The following is a 19999-nucleotide window of genomic DNA, read 5'->3' as shown; positions in this document are numbered from 1 at the left end:
GGACACAGGGAGGGGAACAACACACACTGGGGCCTGTCAGAGGGTGGGTGGGGGAAGGGAGAGCATTGAGAAAAATAGCTATTGCATGCTGGGCTTAATACCTAGGTGATGTGTTGACAGGTGCAGCAAACCACCATGGCACACATTTACCTGTTTAACAAACTGGCACATCCTGCACATGTATCACAGCACTTAAAATTAGAAAAAAAAAAAAAAAAAAAAAGCAATGTTTCCCTCCCTTTCCAGAAGATAGGATCATTCCTATAGCTTACATGCTTGCAATGATGTGTGTCCCCTTAAAACACAATCCCCCGTTGATCCCACTCCCTTTGAACCATCGTGCTGTCTTCTGCTGCCCTTCTTGAAAGTGTTTGCATGCTAGTCTCTACTGTTCGCTTTTTTTTCTCTCAATGCCAATCCATCACCCATTTGTCCATACCTGCCACTGTATTTCCTCTTAGCCACATCACCATGGCTTCAAGTCCCACCTGTCTGTCAGCAAAATCCATGTTCATCCCTCTCAGGTGCACAGTCTCAACAAGATGATGCAGACCTGCTGCCCTGGGGTTTAGCTTTAATTTTGGTTTTAATTATCATCTTAGATTGTAAACTTCTTGAGAACAAGATTTGAGCCTTCTATTTTTCTAAGACTCGCAAAGACTTGCATTTTTATATCCCCATATTGCCTACCTTCATAGTGTGTTTTAAAAAAAAAGCTTCATATGTCTTGATTAAAATAGGTATAAATATGAATGTTCTTTTCAAAAGATAACCTTTCCTTAAGCATGTGGGATTGTCTTCAAGATCATAAAACAGTGATTCATGAAAAATGACTTTGGATATGAAAAGCCGTGGACTTTTCCCCATTGTTCCTAAATTTTACAATGTCTGCCTTGAACATGAAGCGTTTGGGATGACCAAACAGATCCTGCCTTACTTGCTTACTCAGAATCCCACGAGGGGTGGTTTTATCTGATCAGCCCCTCCAGACAGCAAATCTTGGTTACAATTGCTCATTGGCTTCTTACCTAGATCATATTCCTCTCTTTAAAAAGATCAGAAGCTGCTTTTGCTGTTAATTTACGGTTTTATGAGATTAACAGAAAGGATTTGTTTGAATTTACTAATCCCAAGTTATGTGATGGACTATAAGTTGTTTACAATTATTATGCATTTACACATATTTAACAATTGAATGCTATGCTGTGTAAGCCTAATAGTAACTCCACGGGGTTCACGCTGCCATGCTGGTGGGTTTCAGGCTCAGGCATGGCTGCAGAAAATGCTTATGTCTTAATTCCATTGGTTCCTCCTCCTTCCTCATTCTATTTCTGTGTCTTCCTTTGGTTCTTTTCTGTGCCATTTTTTCCAGAATTATTCCTCCTCATTTCATGGTCTTTATGGCCATTGCAGAGACTTCTCTGATATGCTGTGAATATTTATGTCCCTTCTCAAATTCATGTTAAACCATAATCCCCATGCAGCAGTATGGGAGAGGTGGCCTTTGAGAGGTGATAGAATCCTGAGGGCCCCAGGATTAGCCTATTTATAAAAGGGCTTGACCCAGAGAATTCTCCCCCTTTTACCTTCCACCTTTTCCATGAGAGGCCATAGAATTTTTACCCTCTGGAGGACAGAGCCCTCAGAAGGCACCTAATGCCAGGACCTTGATCTAGGACTTCCCAGCTGCCAGAACTGTGAGAAATGAATTTCTATTCTTCATAAACTGTTCAGTCTCAGGTCTTCTGTTACTGGAGCACAAAGGGACTAAGACATTCTCATTGCTTTTCTGTCCTTATGTCTTTATGTTTCAAAGTCAGGGACCAGAAATTGCGGGTCAAGAGCATCTCAGGCTACATTTGCTTGAAGATACATGTTATTTTGTCTTACACAATTCTTTAACTTAAACACGTGAATTATTTGTTAACATTTAAATGTAGGATATTCTACACGACATGAGGAATCTTTTTCTCCTAAAAAAACAGAGAATCTAGAATAGCGTTTCCACAGAACATCAGTTGACAAGATTGTCATAGCAGCTCTGGTCTCTCTGGAGGCCTGGAGTCCCAGGCTGGCTCCCATTTTTACTAGGACAACACCCAGCTGTGATTGTATTTTTTATTTACCTCCAGATCACCAAGGCATTTGAATTTCTGAATTCTGCCTTCTGCAAAGTTTTCTGGTCCCACTGCTGCTGCACGCAGTGTTTATTACGCCATGAATCCATGAACAACGTGAGGATGCTCTTCCTCTATGTTCTAGCTCTATTCCTAGTTGTCTTGTAAACTCCTCGCACGTAGAAATTGTTACTTCCTCATCACAGGCACCACAAAGCGGCTTCTTCTTTTGTCATCATTAGTTGAGTATAGTTTCAAGTATCCCAAGAAAGGAAGGTTTATGGATCCTGTCTTAGCTTTGGGCAAGAAGAGATCATCTTCCAGGCAGAGTGCTGCTGGGAACATCTTGTCTGCTGGGCACGTTATTTCTATGTTACGCCATTGCATGTGCCCCAGAGGTTGCAGCCACCTGGGGTTTTAGGTTCATGTTCTACGTGTGTCTGTGAGTGAGAAATACATGTCGTATTTACTTCAAATAAAATTACCTGGTAGATTCTACCGGGCAATGGCTCTCTTTTTCTCTCTTACCACATTTGGCTCCACAGGAGGTAATGAAATGTAGTACATTTTTGTTCAGGCTACATTGTTAGTCACGATGGCTTCCTGCTATTCATGCTATCTCTTTTAGCCTGAATTATAATAGTGTGCTGATCTATTGAGAGTGTTGACAAAAAAAAAATTCAAAATTATCCTTTCTGTGAAAAAAGGTTGAATTTCCTTTGAATTCATCAGACATGAAATTTTGACGGAGGTTGCAGTGAGCCAAGAATGCGCCATTGCACTCCAGCCTGGGCGACAAGAGTGAAACTCTGTCTCAAAAAAAGAAAAAACAAAACAAACAACAACAACAAAAATTAACCCCCCCACACACTTGTTTATTTCAAGGGCATGTCTATGGATGTTTTCTGTCGTTCAGCTTCAGAATTTGGAATTTTCCATTTTTGTCACTAAAATAATATCATTTTCCCATAGAAAATACAAGTATTTTTGAATTTTAAATATGATGATTTAATTATGCATGACCTGAAAGCCAGTTTTCATTAGGTTAAGCTCTGATGGCTGACTAAAGTTGGTAGCCAGCATCCTTTACCGCTTCTGAAACATTGGTGTGAGAGAAAGGATGCTTAAACTGTGTAATGGGAAAGAATTATAGACTATTGTCATACAATCAGCAAATATGCCTGTGAATATTTAACCTGCAGGCAGCAAAGCCCTGTGCGAAAAATACTACCACCCTTGGTAGTAAATCCTATTACTAGAATGGCGGCAATCTGCCTTTTCATTAATAACTCCATAAAGAGCATGTTCCTTCTGTAAACATTCCAGATGGATTTTACAGAAGAATATCAGGTTGAGTCAACAGAAGTGTTGTAAAAAGACTAAATAGCATATGCTAATTCCCCTTCTCTCTTCAAAAAGGCAAACTAGTCACGGGACTGGCAGTCTTCCTCCACTTTTCTTTTTTTTTTTTTTTTCAGACAGAGTCTCACTCTGTCGCCCAGGCTGAAGTGCAGTGGCGCCATCTCAGCTCCGCCTCCCGGGTTCCAGTAATTCTCCTGCCTCAGCCTCCCGAGTAGCTGGGACTACAGGTGCGCACAACCACACCCAGACAATTTTTTGTATTTTTAGTAGAGACAAGGTTTCACCGTGTGAGCCAGGATGGTCTCGATCTCCTGACCTCATGATCCGCCCGCCTCGCCCTACCAACTTCCCCCACTTTTCTAGTGAATTCCTGCGCTGTCCAGGTCCACTCAGCCAAGAGCATAAATATAACTTAAAAAACTAAAGAAACAAACAAGCAAATAAAAACCTATTCAGCACTAAATGCATTCTCATCCACTCCATCCCCTACTCCCTAAGTTGTAATCACTAAATAAATTCTGATAAATCGTGGTTTAAAAACAAAAGGGTTTCACCATAACTATCAGTTGTTACACAGCACAGCAAGCTTGCAGCTATAACCCAGAAGGGGAATGCCAGAAACATACTTGAATACCTAGACAGAAGCTCAGAAGATTGGCAGAAATTTGCACTCCACGAATTTACTCAGCAGTTATACTTGAAACTGGGCATGAAATAGAATTCCAGAACTGAAAGATAACTCTAGTATTAGTTAATCTGATTATTCTTAACTTTGTTTTTGCCTCCAGAAAAATCCCTTCCTCAAGTGAGTTCAATTTTCAAAACAGATAAAAGCAAGGTGGCTTTAACGAAAAGGTGGGAAGAGGGGAAGAGAGTGCCACCCCCTTCTGCTCCTCCCCTCACCTGGACAGGGTGTTCCATGATTCTTTCTAAAGGCTTTGTGAAGCACAACTTTTAGGTGACTACACAGGGCAATCGTGTTTTACAGTCATAGTAATAAGGTTTCCAGAAAGAAAAAGACTTTCTGGAGTGTGTTTTTTCAGGCTAAACTTTTGCTTAAGATGTTTTTAAAATCACCAGTTCAGTAATAGGTAACCTTGAACATATCTTATTGGAAGAAGTTGAAACTGAAAGTAGAAAAAAAAAACCCACTTTCTGGCCAGGCGCGGTGGCTCAGGCCTGTAATCCCAACACTTTGGGCGGTCGAGGAGGGTGGATCACCTGAGGTCAGGAGTTCAAGACCAGCCTGGCCACCATGGAGAAACCCCGTCTCTACTAAAAATACAAAAATTAGCTGGCTGTGGTGATGGGCACCTGTAATCCCAGCTACTCGGGAGGCTGAAGTTGGAGAATCGCTTGAACCCAGGAGGCAAAGGTTGCAGTGAGTTGAAATTGCTCCACTGCACTGCACTCCAGCCTGGGCAACAGAGCCAGACTCCGTCTAAAAAAAAAAAAAAAAAAAGAAAGAAAGAAAGAAGGAAGGAAGGAGGGAGGGAGGGAGGAAGGAAGGAAGGAAAGAAAAGAAAAGAAAGAAAGAAGGATGGAAAGAAAGAAAAAAAGAAAGAAAGAGAGAGAAAGAAAGAAAGGAAAGAAAGAAAGAAAGAAAAAGAAAAGAAAGAAAGAAAAGAAAGAAAGAAAGAAAGAGAGAAAGAAAAACAAGCCACCTCCTCACTGAGGTTACCTGCAGCTCTGCCCAATTGTGATACATAGACAGGTATGTTTAAAGGTTGGGTCAATGCTGATGTTAGCACACAGATACAGAAAAGGACCCTGCAGATCAGAAAATGTGACTGCTTGTCCTGGGTCTGTCAGTAGTGAGTGGTGTGAGCCTTCATGGGTTATTTAGCCTTCCCCTTCTCTCTTTTCTCATGATTTGTTTTCTGACCAGAGAAATGATCACATGTGCATTGTTATTAACTTGAAATTATTAATGGATCTAAGGAAAATAAAAAGATCAATGCTGTTAATATTTTGGTGTGTTTTTCTTCATTCATCAAAGTTTATGTGCATGTGTGCATACGTGTATATTTAAACAAAGTTGGGACTTACTTCTGTAATACTGTTATCTTGCCACACATTTTACTTAATATGAAAGCTATATTTCCAGGTCATTAAGTATCCTCTGAAAACACAATTTTAATACATTTTAGTAGTAAGATAGGATCTCAAACAGTCGACATGCCCTAAATTATTAAATCATTGTCTTATTTGGGGTAACTAAGAAATTTTTCTTGCTTAGCATTTATTTATATAAATTCTGTAGAAAACATCCTCATAAATAAAATTTGTGCACTCTAAGTTAATTTCTTCTGAAGGCACACCTAGAATCATTACATTAGTGTAAAAGACATAACCATGTTTAATACTATTTATTCATATCACCAATTACCCTGGAAAATCCTTAATACAGCACTATAATCTGCTTTTAAGTCTTTCCTTTTAAAATAATTTAATAGAGCACTGCTCTATTAATTTAATTTAATTTTTGATGATTAATCCGGATTGGCTTTTTATCATATATCAGTGGCTTGCACTTCTTTTGTTAATTGTTTTCTTGAACTTATCCCCATTTTTCTAATAGATTATTTTACTTTTTTGTTTTCATTAAGGAAGCTCATGTTAAGTCAATTATTTTGATGTTAACCCTTTAAGTTTCAACTACTGACAGTTTAACATGGTGATAATCACATCAGACTTGCCTTTCTCACAGGGACTGGGTGGACTAAATGAGAAAAGTACATTAAAATGCTACATAAACACCATTAAATAAAAATAATAAGTAAAAATAATCCAAAAGCATTAATCATGTCATAATAGTACTAACAGTTGCTACTTATTGAATGAGTTCTATAGATATGGCGGTGCTACGTGTTATACATACACTAGCTATTTAAAAGCTCTGTAAAATAGGAATTATATTCTCAGATGAGGAAACAGGATTAGCAAGAAAAAATCAATTACCCATAGTTCTACAACTAGCATGTTGTGCAGCCAGGATTTAAATCTAGGAGTCATTGGCTTCAATGCCTATATTCTTAGTCACTGTTGTAATAAACCCAACCACAAGCTCCTTCACAACATTCTAGGACGTCCACAGGAAGGGACTTCCAGGGAAGCCTACAGGAACCATTACAACCATATCGTTGTGTCCTGATCACCAAACTTCATCTAATAGTCCAAGCCCTCTTCTCTCCCTTCCCTCCTCCATGAAAATGAAAATTCTGCAGTAAAGTTAAAAAAGAAAAAATAGGCAGCAGAGGGTGGGGGAAACAGATCTAATAATAACATTAAATCCTGCATAGTCCTGAGAGAGTTTCTGAAATTATTTTTATTTTGTACCAGGCATAAAAAATATATAAAATCCACAGGGAAGAAAAGACTTCATCGTATATGAAACATCGCTGAGCTTGGAGGGTTTTAATCTTTTCCCCATCATTGAAATCAAGCCTCAAAAGGTCTCCAACAGCCTTAAAGATAGGCTCCAGATGTGCAGAATCCTGGGAGCCGTGCGAATCTCCTGGTTCCCAAGCCCAGGTTCTGCAGAGAGGGGCCCTCGGCCATTCCAGGGAGGTGAAACTGAGAGCCACAACTGACGTGTTCATATTACACTGTCCCATGGTTTCTCTTTGTTTCCTTCTACGATCATGAGAAGGCAGAATGCAGACGCTGAAAACCCATGGTCCAAATGCTGTGTTTCAGAGACGATTGTTTAGATTGTGTCTATTCAAGGAAGTGAATATACATTTGGAATTCCATCTTAGTCTTTGTACTTATACTGCCTTTAATTAGAAGGTTAAAGATTTCATGTTGAAATATCACTCAGTGAGATGGGTAGAGAAGTCTGTCTTCCGGACAGACTCAGAGAAGGCAAATGACTTGAGCCCTGGCAGGAGGTGAGGGATGCGGAGGTGCCTGAGTTAACTTGGAAGCGGGACAGAGCCCTGGGCCTCATTCATGTCCTCAGTTCCGTGGTCGAGTCAAGACATGAAAGGCAGGAAAAGAGTTGCTCAATTTTCAGCAACTGGCAAGTCCAGGCCATTGTGTGTAAATTCCGATTTTGCAAATCTAAGTTCTGTAAATCAATGCCATTTTAAATAAGTTTCAGAAACTCGCTTTCATATTCATTCACTGGTTCATCAAACCTTTATTAAGCATTTGCAATGTGCTCATACTTTCCATGATTCTGTTTGCAAATCTAGAAATGCATGTAAAACTCCTCAAGTATTCATATGGGTTGTCTAGAACTCTTCTAGAAACTTCTTCTAAAGAAATGTCAGCAATGCACCTGAAGATTGATTACAAGGTTCAAAGCATTATTTATTTTACAATAAAAATGTTACTTAAAAATAAATAGCATCACACATTCTAAATTACCAAGTTATTTAATTGCTACCATGTTAAATGAAATCAGTGACTCATTGCCTAAAATGCTAACCTTTGAATTAGTAGGGGGTCACTGATAGCAGAGAATTTGTCAATTTTGTGTTCTTTTGAGACTGTGGAGAATGGGGCCATAGTTAATTATTCTCCCTAGAGACAAAAGTAGTATTGACTTTACTGAGAAATATTTGTATATGTTCCTTTAATCTTCATAAAATTGAGACTATTTTTCTCAATTTAGTTCTTACTTCTTTCTCGACCAGGGACATCTGTGTTTCTAAAGCACCCTAAATTTTTATATAGCCTATCCCTCACTTAGAAACACAACCCGACATCAATAAAATAAATGCCAATTTGTCTCAATATTGTATTTTTATTTTATTTTACCAATTGGCAAAGATAACATACATTTCTCATAAAATACTTTGGTGGAAAAAATTACAGAAATCTCTTTATTACATTTAAGATTTTTCAGGATTTAATTTCTTTCAGGATTAAAGACAGGAAATAAAATATAAATTTCAACTACTTTTGCTCCATCATTTTACTAGGAGAACAAAATATTGCTTTGTAAAAACATCAGGGAAAGTTCCATGTAGTGAAAGCCACACTAAAGTTGATATATCTTAGTTGAAACTGTAATAGCTGTTTACAATTATTCTGTAAAATATCTTCAAAACCTCTTTGGAAGGCCAATTTTCAGATTTTTTTACTTTTTAATTTTTTACTCTTATTTTAAAAAGATTTTTTAGAATTTGACACTAAGGGCTGGAGTAAAATTTTCAGATATTTTTTAACCAACTTTTTTTTGGGGGGAAAAACTCATAAAATGATTACTCTTCATACGTGTTCACCTGTGTTCTACTGTAACACACCTCTCTGCTAAAGAGACGCAAAGGAGTTATGGTCTGTATGGAGCATCATGTATGAATAAATCGGATGTTGTGAAGACACCAATGCTGGATTTAACTTTGCCACTCATTAACCCACCTCTTTAGCTGGACCCCTTTGTGTCCTGGAGAGTCCCCCAAACCATCCATTGAGATGCCCAGCTGACTCATAGAGCCCTTTAGCATTTGCAGAGACGGTTATTATTGCTAATAGGACAGTAGCTATTTAGATGGGAAGGTGGAAGTAGCTGAATGCCCAGATCACAGACAGCAAGGTCCACTACACAATAATTGCTTTTCCAGTACAGGTACCCTAGACCGAAGGCTGCACCCATCAGAAGATCTTGGGGGATGACTTTGTAGTTCTCTAAAACGGTGATGGCATACCAATCTTTGGTTTGCTAAGATTTCCAGGGGGTGAGGGGGGGCAAGGAATTGCAAATCACAATGACATCTCCCACTTGCAATTCAAGAAGCAATGTCAGTGTGCAAGCAAAGTGATGATGAATTTCCAGCTGCTGCCTCTGCAGCCCTCAGATCAAACCTCCTTAGGACTCCAGAGGTTGGAGGAGTAGCCTCACTCCCCAAAGGGTTCAGTATACCCATTCTGTGGTTCCTGCTTTAGAACAACTAAAAGGAGGGGGCGAGTAATACAATTGTGTGTAATAATAGCAGCCAGAATTTATCGATCGCATACCCTGTGTCAAGCCCTGTGGTAAATTCTTTGCAGACATAAATATTTACCATTAGAAAATCTCTAGAAATATTTTCACCTGCGTTTCATGGATGAGAAAACTGAGAGTGGAGTTGAGAGAAATAAAGCCCAAATATCTGTTTATGAATACAGATTCATCTGGCTGCAATGCTCAGGTGATTTTATTATTATGACAAATGGTAAGCCATTATTTGAATTTTCAAACGACTTCTTTAATTAGGCACCTATTTGTTTGCTTCCTTTTGCTTATTTTTTTCCGTGTGGATCTGAATGTCTTCCTTACTGGTCCAGACTGGGGCCATGGGCAATCTTAGCAGGGAAGATCTTTCTCCTGTCCTGAGTTCCACAGGGGGACTTTCCTTCTCGTACCTGGGGACAGCTGCCTAAAGCCACTCCTGCTATCAGGACAATGAGTCAGGAGAGAGATGAAAGCCACAGAAATGCCACAATGGTCTTCTCTCTGCCTGTCTGTCTCTGTTTTTCTTCCTTCCTCCCACCCTCAACCCCAAATATATGACTAAAATCAGCGGGAACTGCTAGAATATTTCTTCATGGTAATAATGCAATAAAGTATTATATTTTTAAGTATTAAACGTTCATACCCTGTGGACCAGAATTTCTATTTCATTTTAAGAAAACCATAATACAAAGCAGGCAAAGATACACATTCAAGAAATCATCATGACATTGCTTACGAGAACACTAACCGTGAATGCAACATGTCTGCCCAATAATCATGGTATTGTTAAATCATTGCCTTGCATCCATGCATTGGTAAATTATGCAACCATTAAAATAGTTCTAAGAGCAATGTCTATTGATGTGGGAAAATATTTTTGCTTACTAAAAAAAAGCTTGAAAACTGAGTGAATAAAATAATTTTGGTCCCATAAAGTAAATATGCACACGGAAATGAGCAGAGTGGGGTTCTGTGGAGTGGGATTATAGACGTGCGTGTGTCTTGTGTGTGCGTGCGCACTTCTCTCAGTTTTCTACGCTCTTAGAACTGAGCATGAATACTTCAAATAAATGAAATCCGGCAGGCTCCATTCATTCTCTATTACTGCTGTAACAAATTACCACTATTATTTGGCTTTAAACAACACGAACGTGTTATCTTATGGTTTTGGAGGCCAGAGGTCCAACAGGGCCCTCACTGAGCTAAATTCAAGGTGTCCCTCCCTTCTGGGATCTTCATTGGGGGCTGTTTCCAGGCTTCTCCAAGCTTCCAGAGGCCGCCTCAATCCCTTGCACCATGGCTTCTCCCTCCATCCTAAAGCCAGCAGAGTTGCAGCTCTCTGACCCTTCTTCCATCATCACATCTTTTCCTGGACACCGTTGGGAAAAGTTCCTTGATTTTTACAGTGGGGAAAGGTTCCCTGATTTTTAGGGCTCATGATTAGCTTGGGCTGATGGGGATAATGAAGGATAACCTCCCATCTGAAGGTTCTTAATTTAATCCCATCTGGAGGTTCCAGGGATTAGAAAGTGGATATTTTTGGGAATCTTCATGTTGCCCCCCAGACAGATGTTGCCTTTCAACAAGTGAGCTTACTTTTCTTGTGCTATTCATTCTACCATGTGAATTGATCCTTTCTACTTCACATGCTTGTTTCTTTTGGTTTTTAACAACTTGATCTCCTTTCCTAGTTAGTGTTAAATTGATTGCGTTAAATCCCTTTTCTCTTCTAGAAATTTGAATAATTTAGTAGTCACACTTAAATTTTAAATTTATTTCCTTGTTTTTTTTCTAGAAGTGTCTAAAGTTAGTTTCTCTCTCCTCTTCCACAAGACCATAGCATGCTGTAAATTTTCTTCAAGTCTCACTCTTCCCATCTCTGTCATTATTGTCTTCAATTTACTAGAGTTTTTTTTAACACAAATAATAATTGTCTGAATGATTTTTTTTTTTTTTTTTTTGAGACGGAGTCTCGCTCTGTTGCCCGGGCTGGAGTGCAGTGGCACGATCTCGGCTCACTGCAAGCTCCGCCTCCTGGGTTCACGCCATTCTCCTGCCTCAGCCTCTCCGAGTAGCTGGGACTACAGGCGCCCGCCACCACGCCCGGCTAATTTTTTGTATTTTTAGTAGAGACGGAGTTTCACCGTGGTCTCGATCTCCTGACCTCATGATCCGCCCGCCTCGGCCTCCCAAAGTGCTGGGATTACAAGCGTGAGCCACCGCGCCCGGCCGTGTCTGAATGATTATTTATCACTCAATGATATAGATCTAACAATGCTTATTCATAACTTTCCTGTTCTCTATGGCTTCTTGAATTATATTTTTATCTTTGATAGTTTTTTTTGTTCTTATTGGAGGATATATATTTTTTCTCATGAGAGACTGTGGGTAATCAGTTATTTTATACCTCGGATGTCTGAAAATATTTTATTTTGCTATAGAATTCCAGGTTTTCAGGCTGGGAGCAGTGACTCATGCCTGTAATCCCAGCACTTTGGGAGGCTGAGGCAGGTGGATCACTTGAGGTCAAGAGTTCGAGACCAGCCTGGCCAACATGGTCAAACCCTGTCTCTACTAAAAATCCAAAAATTAGCCAGGCACGGTGGTGCACACCTGTAGTCGCAGCTACTCGGGAGGTTGAGGCAGGAGAATTGCTTCAACCCAGGAGACTGAGTTTGCAGTGAACCACGATCGTGCCACTACACTTCAGCCTTGGCAACAAAAGCGAAACTCCATCTCAAGAAAAAAAAAAAAACAATTCCAGGTTTCCAGTTATTTTCACTTGGCATTGGAAAATTATCTTTTTTGGCTTCTGCATCCTTTATTGCTGATAAGAAATCAGGTGTCAAAATTACTGTAGCATTTTTTTGGTAAATTATTTTATATTCAGAAATATAATCCTTCTATCCTTGATACATCGTAGTTTCAGAAAAATGAATGTGATGTAGATTTTCTGTGTTTTTTGTTTGTTTGTTTAGTTTTGTTTTTTAAGAGTTAGGATTTTGCTTTGTTGCTCAGGCTGACCTGAAGCCATCCTCCCACCTTGACCTCCTGAGTACCTGGGACTACAGATGCATGCCACCACGCCTGACTCAGAATTTTTGGTTTTATATGTGCTCAATACTGGATGAGCTTTTTGTATTTGAATGGACACCTTGATTTTAGCTCAGTGAGACCCTTGTCGGACCTCTGGCCTCCAGAACTGTAAGGTAGTAAGTTTGTGTTGTTTTAAGCCACATATTAGTTTCTCTAATACCCCAGATTTTGACCTATTATCAATTTAAGTATAATATCATCCCCTCCCAATTTATTCAGTTTTCTTCATTGAAGAGTTTCTCAACCTATCTTGAGTATCCTTTGACACTGCTGCGAATCTTCTGTCTGCTCATTTCTCTGGCCTGGGCTCTCTCTTACATCCTCGGTCGTGTCCAGTGGACTATTCTTCACACCTATTGACTTTTTTTTTTAAACAGAGTTTCACTCTTGTTGCCCCAGCTGGAGTGCAGTGGTGTGATCTCGGCTCACTGCAACCTCCACCTCCCGGGTTTAAGCGATTCTCCTGCCTCAGCCTCCCCAGTAACTGGGACTACAGGGACCCGCCATCATGCCCAGCTAATTTTTGTATTTTTAGTAGAGATGGGGTTTCACCATGCTGGCCAGGCTGGTCTTGAACTCCTGACCTCAGGTGATCCACCCGCCTCAGCCTCCCAAAGTGCTGGGATTACAGGCGTGAGCCACCGTGCCTCGCCATGCCTATTGGCTTTTTAAAACCAAAGTTATTTTATTTTTAATTGATGACACTTTCAGTGGATTCTTTTTCATTGTTGCTTCTTCTTGCCGTTGTTTAATGGATGCCCTGTGTCACGTGAATAGATCGTCCATACTTGCTTGAACATCTTTTTCAAGTTTCTCGGTTGTGTCTTTCCTGTGGTTTTGATGTTCCTATTGATGTACGGGTCCCTGCTCACGGCTATGAAATGCCCTGTCTGCATTGCCCCCTTGGTGGGTACCACCTTGGATGAATATTTTCTCTCACATTAGTGAGTCTCCTTCTCAGAGTGTTGTGATTTTTTCCAACCTCCTTGGGAATATGGCCCTAACGCAGTTGTGGCAGCAGCTGGAGGCTCCTGCTTTCCAGTACCCATGCCCATTGAGAAACGCAGCTGCTTTCTCCTTTCTCCAAAAACTCGTGTTTTTTTGGCTACAACCTCAGAAAACTAGGCAGGGGCAGTTCTCTTCTGACGTTGGCAAGGATGAAGGTCTCAGCCAGCAGCTGTACCTCAGAAATTCAATTCCAGCTCCTTTCCAGACCTGCGCATTGTGCAGAAGAGTTGCGTTGCTGAGCCCGACTGCCCTGATTGGTTCCAGGTGACCACGAGCCCTTAGCTGCATGGTCCGCCTCTCTACTTCTGCTCCACCAACACCATCCTCTTGTGTTGGAGGGCAGCTATGTTCTTATAAGGATTATCTCTCACGATTGCATATATATCCTATATATAGTGGATATTCTATAACTACAACAAAGTTGTCAAAATATTAAAGTATATTAAATGACCATTAAGTTAAAACCAAATAAAGTACAAAGCAATATGTTATTATAATAATAAACTCTAACATGCACGAAGCAATAACTGTGTCAAGGCATCTTCCAAGCCCTTTCTGTGAATTAAGTCACGTAGTTCTCGTGAGGATCCCTGGATTATGTGCTGATATCATCCCCATCTTGCAAGTGAGAGAATGGAGTGCAGAGAGCGGAAGCAAGCCTCCCAGGGCGGCACAGAAAGGGGGTGGGCACGCCCATCTCCCTGCCACTGCATTGCTTGTCTCCTCTACTCATACATGCAGGGAGGATAAAGACCAGCATCTTAAGAGATTCACTCTGGGCAGTGGGAATAGAGGTTTCTAAATTTCCTACAGTGAACCCTTAACACTTTTGCAATGATAAAAAATAGTAAGAAAATATTTTTAATATGCCTTCGAAATGCAAGCAAGACCTTCTTTTAGTAACATTCATTGTTAGATAACATTAGCCAAAATAGAGCCAGCAAAGGGCCAGATTGCCTGCAATGGGTAGGCAAACTGACGATGGAGTGGAGGGAAGGAAAGAAGATAAGAAGAAACGGCACATGAACCGGAGACACGGATGATTTCCTTTGCTCTAACCCCAGACTCAGAATCCTCTCGGAGGTGTCTGGCCCGCACTCCTTATCTGGTACATGCTCTCCGATTTACAGTTAAATAATCACCTTTCTACGTATTTTAGCTCCAAAGAGTTCAGTTTCTATGGCAATGGATGCTGTTTGAAATGTAGAGACAGGCCACTTTGTATTCTCGGTAGCTGCAATACTTCTAATTCTTGTGATACTTTACTCATTAAAATTCATGTGAAATACCATGATCTTATGCCTTCAGTGTGCTATGAGAGGAAAAGAGAGAAAAGTCATATGAACACAGAATACGTGGCACGAAAAAGCCACAAGAGAATGCAGGGAAAAGGTGGGAAAATGGGTTCTCGAGATAAGGGTAGGGTGTGGAAGAGAAGAACCCTGTCAAAGAGCCTGTGTCCATGTCTGGCCACAGCAGGAGGGACAGCCACAAGTCCTGCACTCTCCAATCTGCCCACGACCCTGGGGTGACCCAGAGAGCCCTGCACCAGTGCAGGTGAAGCCCACTGTAGAGACTCGGCCATAAGCGACCAGCACAACCTTGAATAAAATCCCACCTGAGATTCAGGGTTCCACTATCATTGTAATACAGAATGTGTTACATGAGACACCTTTTATAGGTATAAAAATGCATAACCTTCCTATGTAAAAGGACAAATCACACGTTACATTTAATTTGTCCCCTCTCTGGTCCTCACCCAGCCATCTCTCCCTTTGTACTCCCTGCCCCTTTTCGCTGGCCCCTGTGAGAATTTTTAGCAAAGATCCTACATCAGAGGTTAAACCTTCTGCTCTTCCAAAATAGACAACATGATCCTTTAGCATCAGAAGTAAAAGTAACTCTAAAGTAATCATGCATAGGACTTTCTTCTTTAAAATCTTTATTCATTAGAGAGAACGCAAGCATATCTTTCCCAAGACTTGCAAAGAAGGGCAGAATTTATCCAATTTTCTTATTTCTTCCTATTTTAAAAATTTTTAATTGTATTATTTTAGAGACAGGGTCTTGCTATGTTGCCCTGGCTGGCCTCAAACTCCTGGGCTCAAGCGATTCTCCTGCCTCATCATCCCAAAGTGCTGGGATTACAGGCAGGAGCCAGCACACCTGACCTCTGATTTTTTTTAACTGTGCTTTCCTTATTCAAAACATATGGAATTTCAATGTCATGATCTTGATTTTCATCAAACAGACACAAAGGTGTGCATTTCTATGGCAGAAATTTGTGGATCCCATGGAGAACTGTGTAAAAAAAGAAGAGACATTTCTGCTCAAAGCAGCAGGCGTCAGCGATTTTCGAGGACTGGGGAGAGAAATAATATGTTTAGAAGAGTCACAAATTAATCAGTCATAATATTAGTAACCCTCAAGGATGATGCACTCTAATTACATCTGCAACACGGATCGCCAGCAAGACAAGCAGAAGACATTTCAAGTCCTCATCTTTCTGAAGTTCGCATTGTGGTTTCCAAAGAGGCCTTCCAATCTGTCAGATTCATCTAAGACAACTCAGAAGCTGATTTTCATGTTGCTATAAATGATTTTTACAGTTGTCATAAACTCAGAAACGTAAGATGCTGCATAGAGAACTGTGCGGGTTCTAATTAAGGTGTTCCACAGAGTGATTTTAAATAAATGCCAGTTTCTATATCATTGCTTTCTTTCTTTGATTTCTTTTCCCTAAGAAAAAAAGGAGTACATGTGACAAGGTGCTCATGCGTGTTTTCGAAAATCGAGAGAAAAATATGGCTTTGCTAGATTTGACATAGACTGAATAAATAAATTCAGAGGCAATTAAAAGGAATGTCAATGTTCCTTATAAAAATGATGTGAACAGAAAATATGCAGGGAGCTGTACAGAGTCATTTGAGTCGCTATTTTAGTATCTATAATTTTTTGGCATCAGCCCTGGAACTTTGCTAGATCATCATTTGCAATGATAAATGGTGAGCCTACCTTAGACTCTCCAGAAGGCATTTTTATATTCTGAAGTGTGATAGGGTCTTTGTTATTTTTTTGAAGGAGTTCATAGCCAGCCCTGTGAAGTCTCAGTCTGAGCATATCAGCGTTGCCAATGTCTCCAGAAATCCTGTGTTCTTTTTCTCCCTTCGTAGTATCCCAATAGGTGGCCAATCGGCCATAACATAAATAATTGTGGTGATCTGGGATTTTGAAGAGCTCAATTCCTCAATAAATGTTCTCATTTGTATTAATTCAAGTAATTTTCTCTTTGCGTAGTGCTGATGAATGGATCTAGGTGAGGTTATTAGGGGGAGCACAAGTCAGTGCAGCCTGACTCCTCACACGTGTTAGCTCACAGCTCGGGAGAAACGCTCCCGCGGCGTCGTGGAGCCCAACACATATTTCTACATTAGAATAAGAAATGATCCCGGGCGCGGTAGCTCACCCCTGTAATCCCAGAACTTTGGGAGGCTGAGGGAGGTGGATCACCTGAGGTCAGGAGTTCAAGACCAGCCTGGCCAACATGGTGAAACCTTGCCTCTACTAAAAATACAAAAAATTAGTTGGGTATGGTGGTGGGTGCCTATGATCCCAGCTACTCAGGAGGCTGAGGCAGGAGAATCGCTTGAATCTGAAAGGCAGAGGTTGCAGTGAGCTGAGATCACACCATTGCACTCCAGCCTGTGTGACAGAGCGAGACTCCATCTCAAAAATAAAACATAAAATAAGAAGAAAAAAGAATAAGGAAACGAAGGGGGCCACAGAGTGTGCAGTTGCACCTTACGCTCTAGCTGCAAACCTGCTTCTTCTAGTCGAGAAGCAGACACTGATGCTGCATCACAGTGGACAGTGGCCTTGGCCTTGCTGGCCCGGGCGGCACTCCAGGGAGCTCTTCCTGTCTGCGGGTCTCACCAGCTCCTTCCTCACCCACAGCGTGCTCTCTGCTTCGTGCCAGTGAAGTCCATGGGCTGCCAGTTGCTGTCCTGGCCTCGCTACTCTGTGTAGATGGTTTTACTTCAGTGGCATTCTGCAGAGGCGGGTGTTGGAATGATCTTTAGCCCAGAGATCTTACAAGGAAAGAAAATACATTCACACATGCTGTTGGATTCTAATAAAAATGAGTACCACATTCTTTATTTTATTTCTCCCTCCAGGAAGATGAACATCTCACCACATATGTCATAATGTGACTTTGTCCTCCATCCTTTGTTTGAAACCATTTGGAAGACAAATGGGGTGAGCTGCTACCAATACTCATTTTGTGAAATGGATGTGTACACTTAAAGATGGAATCTATGTAATAAAAATAGCCACCGTTCTGGGAACGAGAGAAACCAGGTTCTTGTCATAACCCTTGGGCTACTGTCTTTCTGAATGACCCCGGACAGGTCACAGAATTCCCAAGTCTGAATTTTCTTGTTGATGAAATTACAAGGGTTGGATGAAATGATGGCTATCTTTCTTTCCCGCTGTCACGTTTCTCAATTCCACTCTTTTCTTGGGCTTATCTGGTATGGAACATCCCACTAGATGACATGAGGTCATTAAAAGGGAAGGGAAGGCTGAAACAGTGTAGAGCTTACCATTTAATTGAAGAAAAGAAACAGGCGCATATGAAAAATACAGCAGCAGGAGTGCCAAGCCCACCACAGACAAGACCTTGAGAAGAGCGTTTGGAGTTAGACCTCGACAGATGGCTCTGGCTGCAAAGAAGTGGGAGGCAGGCCTGAGACGCCTTCTTAGTAGACAGGGGCTGGAGGGGAGAAGTACTCCTGGGAGTCTCGTGTTTTGAAACTGCTTCTCTCAAGAAACCATGGAGCCCATTCTCTTTCGTGAAGTGAATCACATAGGACCCAGCTACAAACACATAGGACCCAGCTACAAACCTAACTGGAAATACAAACATACATACAGAAACATAAACATTAATATTTTCATAGATATAAAGAAATGTTGAACATATAAATACAGGTATCAACACTCATGGAAATCAGAATAGAAACGGAAATGTTTACGCATGTGTTTCTGCTGCTGTGGCCCGTTCTGCGACGGTCTTGGGCCATACAGGAGAGCAGAAAGCCCAGGTGTGTCTGTGCCCTCGGGAGGGGCTGGGGGACCTGAAGAGGTCTGTTGGGGAACATTGCGTGTAGACATGGATACTTACAGAGATAGACTCATAATGAACAGAGTGGAGACCGGAGGGACAGGCAGGAGGTGGCAGGAGCACAGAGGACCCCTGCAGGATGCAAGCCCTGGCGTTTAACCTGGAAGAAATAATACACTTCACAGAAGCCCCACAGTCCTTCAGAAACCTTAGTGTGGAGCAACCCCTTGTTATAAACCACTGAATTTGGAAACTGATCTCTCCAGGACAGAGCTACTAATACACTTTCTAAACAGGTGCAGTGCAAGCCTGTGTGGGTACCGCAGCAGGACCAGGCCAACCACGCTGCAGGGAAGGGCTTTCCTCGTGTCCACGGACATAGGGGACTTCTCTGAATGGGGGCCAGTGAGTCACACGCCCATGCTCCCAGGCCTGGGGGGCTCAGGAGACCTCAGTGTGCAATATGCTGGTTTTCCCTCTTTTAAATGGGTACCCGCATTTTGTGCCACTTCTTGAAGTCATGCTGTTGAGGTAAACAATGACAAACCCATTTGTAATGAGCAAAGGGGATTCTACAGGTGGAGTCTAGGTGATGTTAGTACGCCGGACGTTCAACGCTGGGGGTCCTCAGGCAGACAGCTGTCCTCTGGCATGGGGTTTTGGCTACTCATCAGGTGGCTGTGGATTTGTGGGGCTTCACAGGTTTTCTGACCGCTGACATGAGGCTGGAAAGTTTCTGAAAATGACCACATGTGACTTGACATCATGTTCTGTGCCCTGCTCATTCTGCCTTTTGTCTCTGGCATTCATTCCTCTCAGGCTGGTTCTTTGTCTCTGAATTTTCTTTGATTTCACCCAACCCAAGGAGCTTATTTTCAAAATCCTTCTGAAGAGGTGATTCTTTTTTCTTTCTTATTCTGATTTTTTTTTATGAGAAAAGAATCAAATACAATTTCTCTGTCTTATTCCTATGTTTTCTCCTTTCCAAATGATAATTGGTATATCATGAGGACTCTTCTAGAGCCATAAAATATTCAAAAGCATTTTGAAAACCAGATTCTATGTTCGAGAAACATCTCATCTGGTAGATAATGTAAAGAAATATGGCTTGGTAAATATTAAGTAGTAAATTTCTTCTAAACAGTCCGTGGAAACACTGTCAACTTTAATGGTGAGTCTTCTGTAGTTTGGACTTCCAACTGAATTGTATTTTCTCTGTCAACCCAATTTTAACTGAGAAAGATTTTTGTTATTAGTGAAGAATGTAAAATTATGTCATTGAAGTGCAGAAGGCAATTTAGAAAGGGAAGTTCCAAAATTATTCTCAATAATGACTGTCTTTAGGAC

This window comes from Hylobates moloch, unplaced genomic scaffold (genome assembly GCF_009828535.3).
Source record: "Hylobates moloch isolate HMO894 unplaced genomic scaffold, HMol_V3 SCAFFOLD_2, whole genome shotgun sequence".
Lineage (NCBI taxonomy): Eukaryota > Metazoa > Chordata > Mammalia > Primates > Hylobatidae > Hylobates > Hylobates moloch.
The sequence above is the reverse complement of the archived record's forward strand: the minus strand, read 5'-3'. Positions refer to the sequence as shown.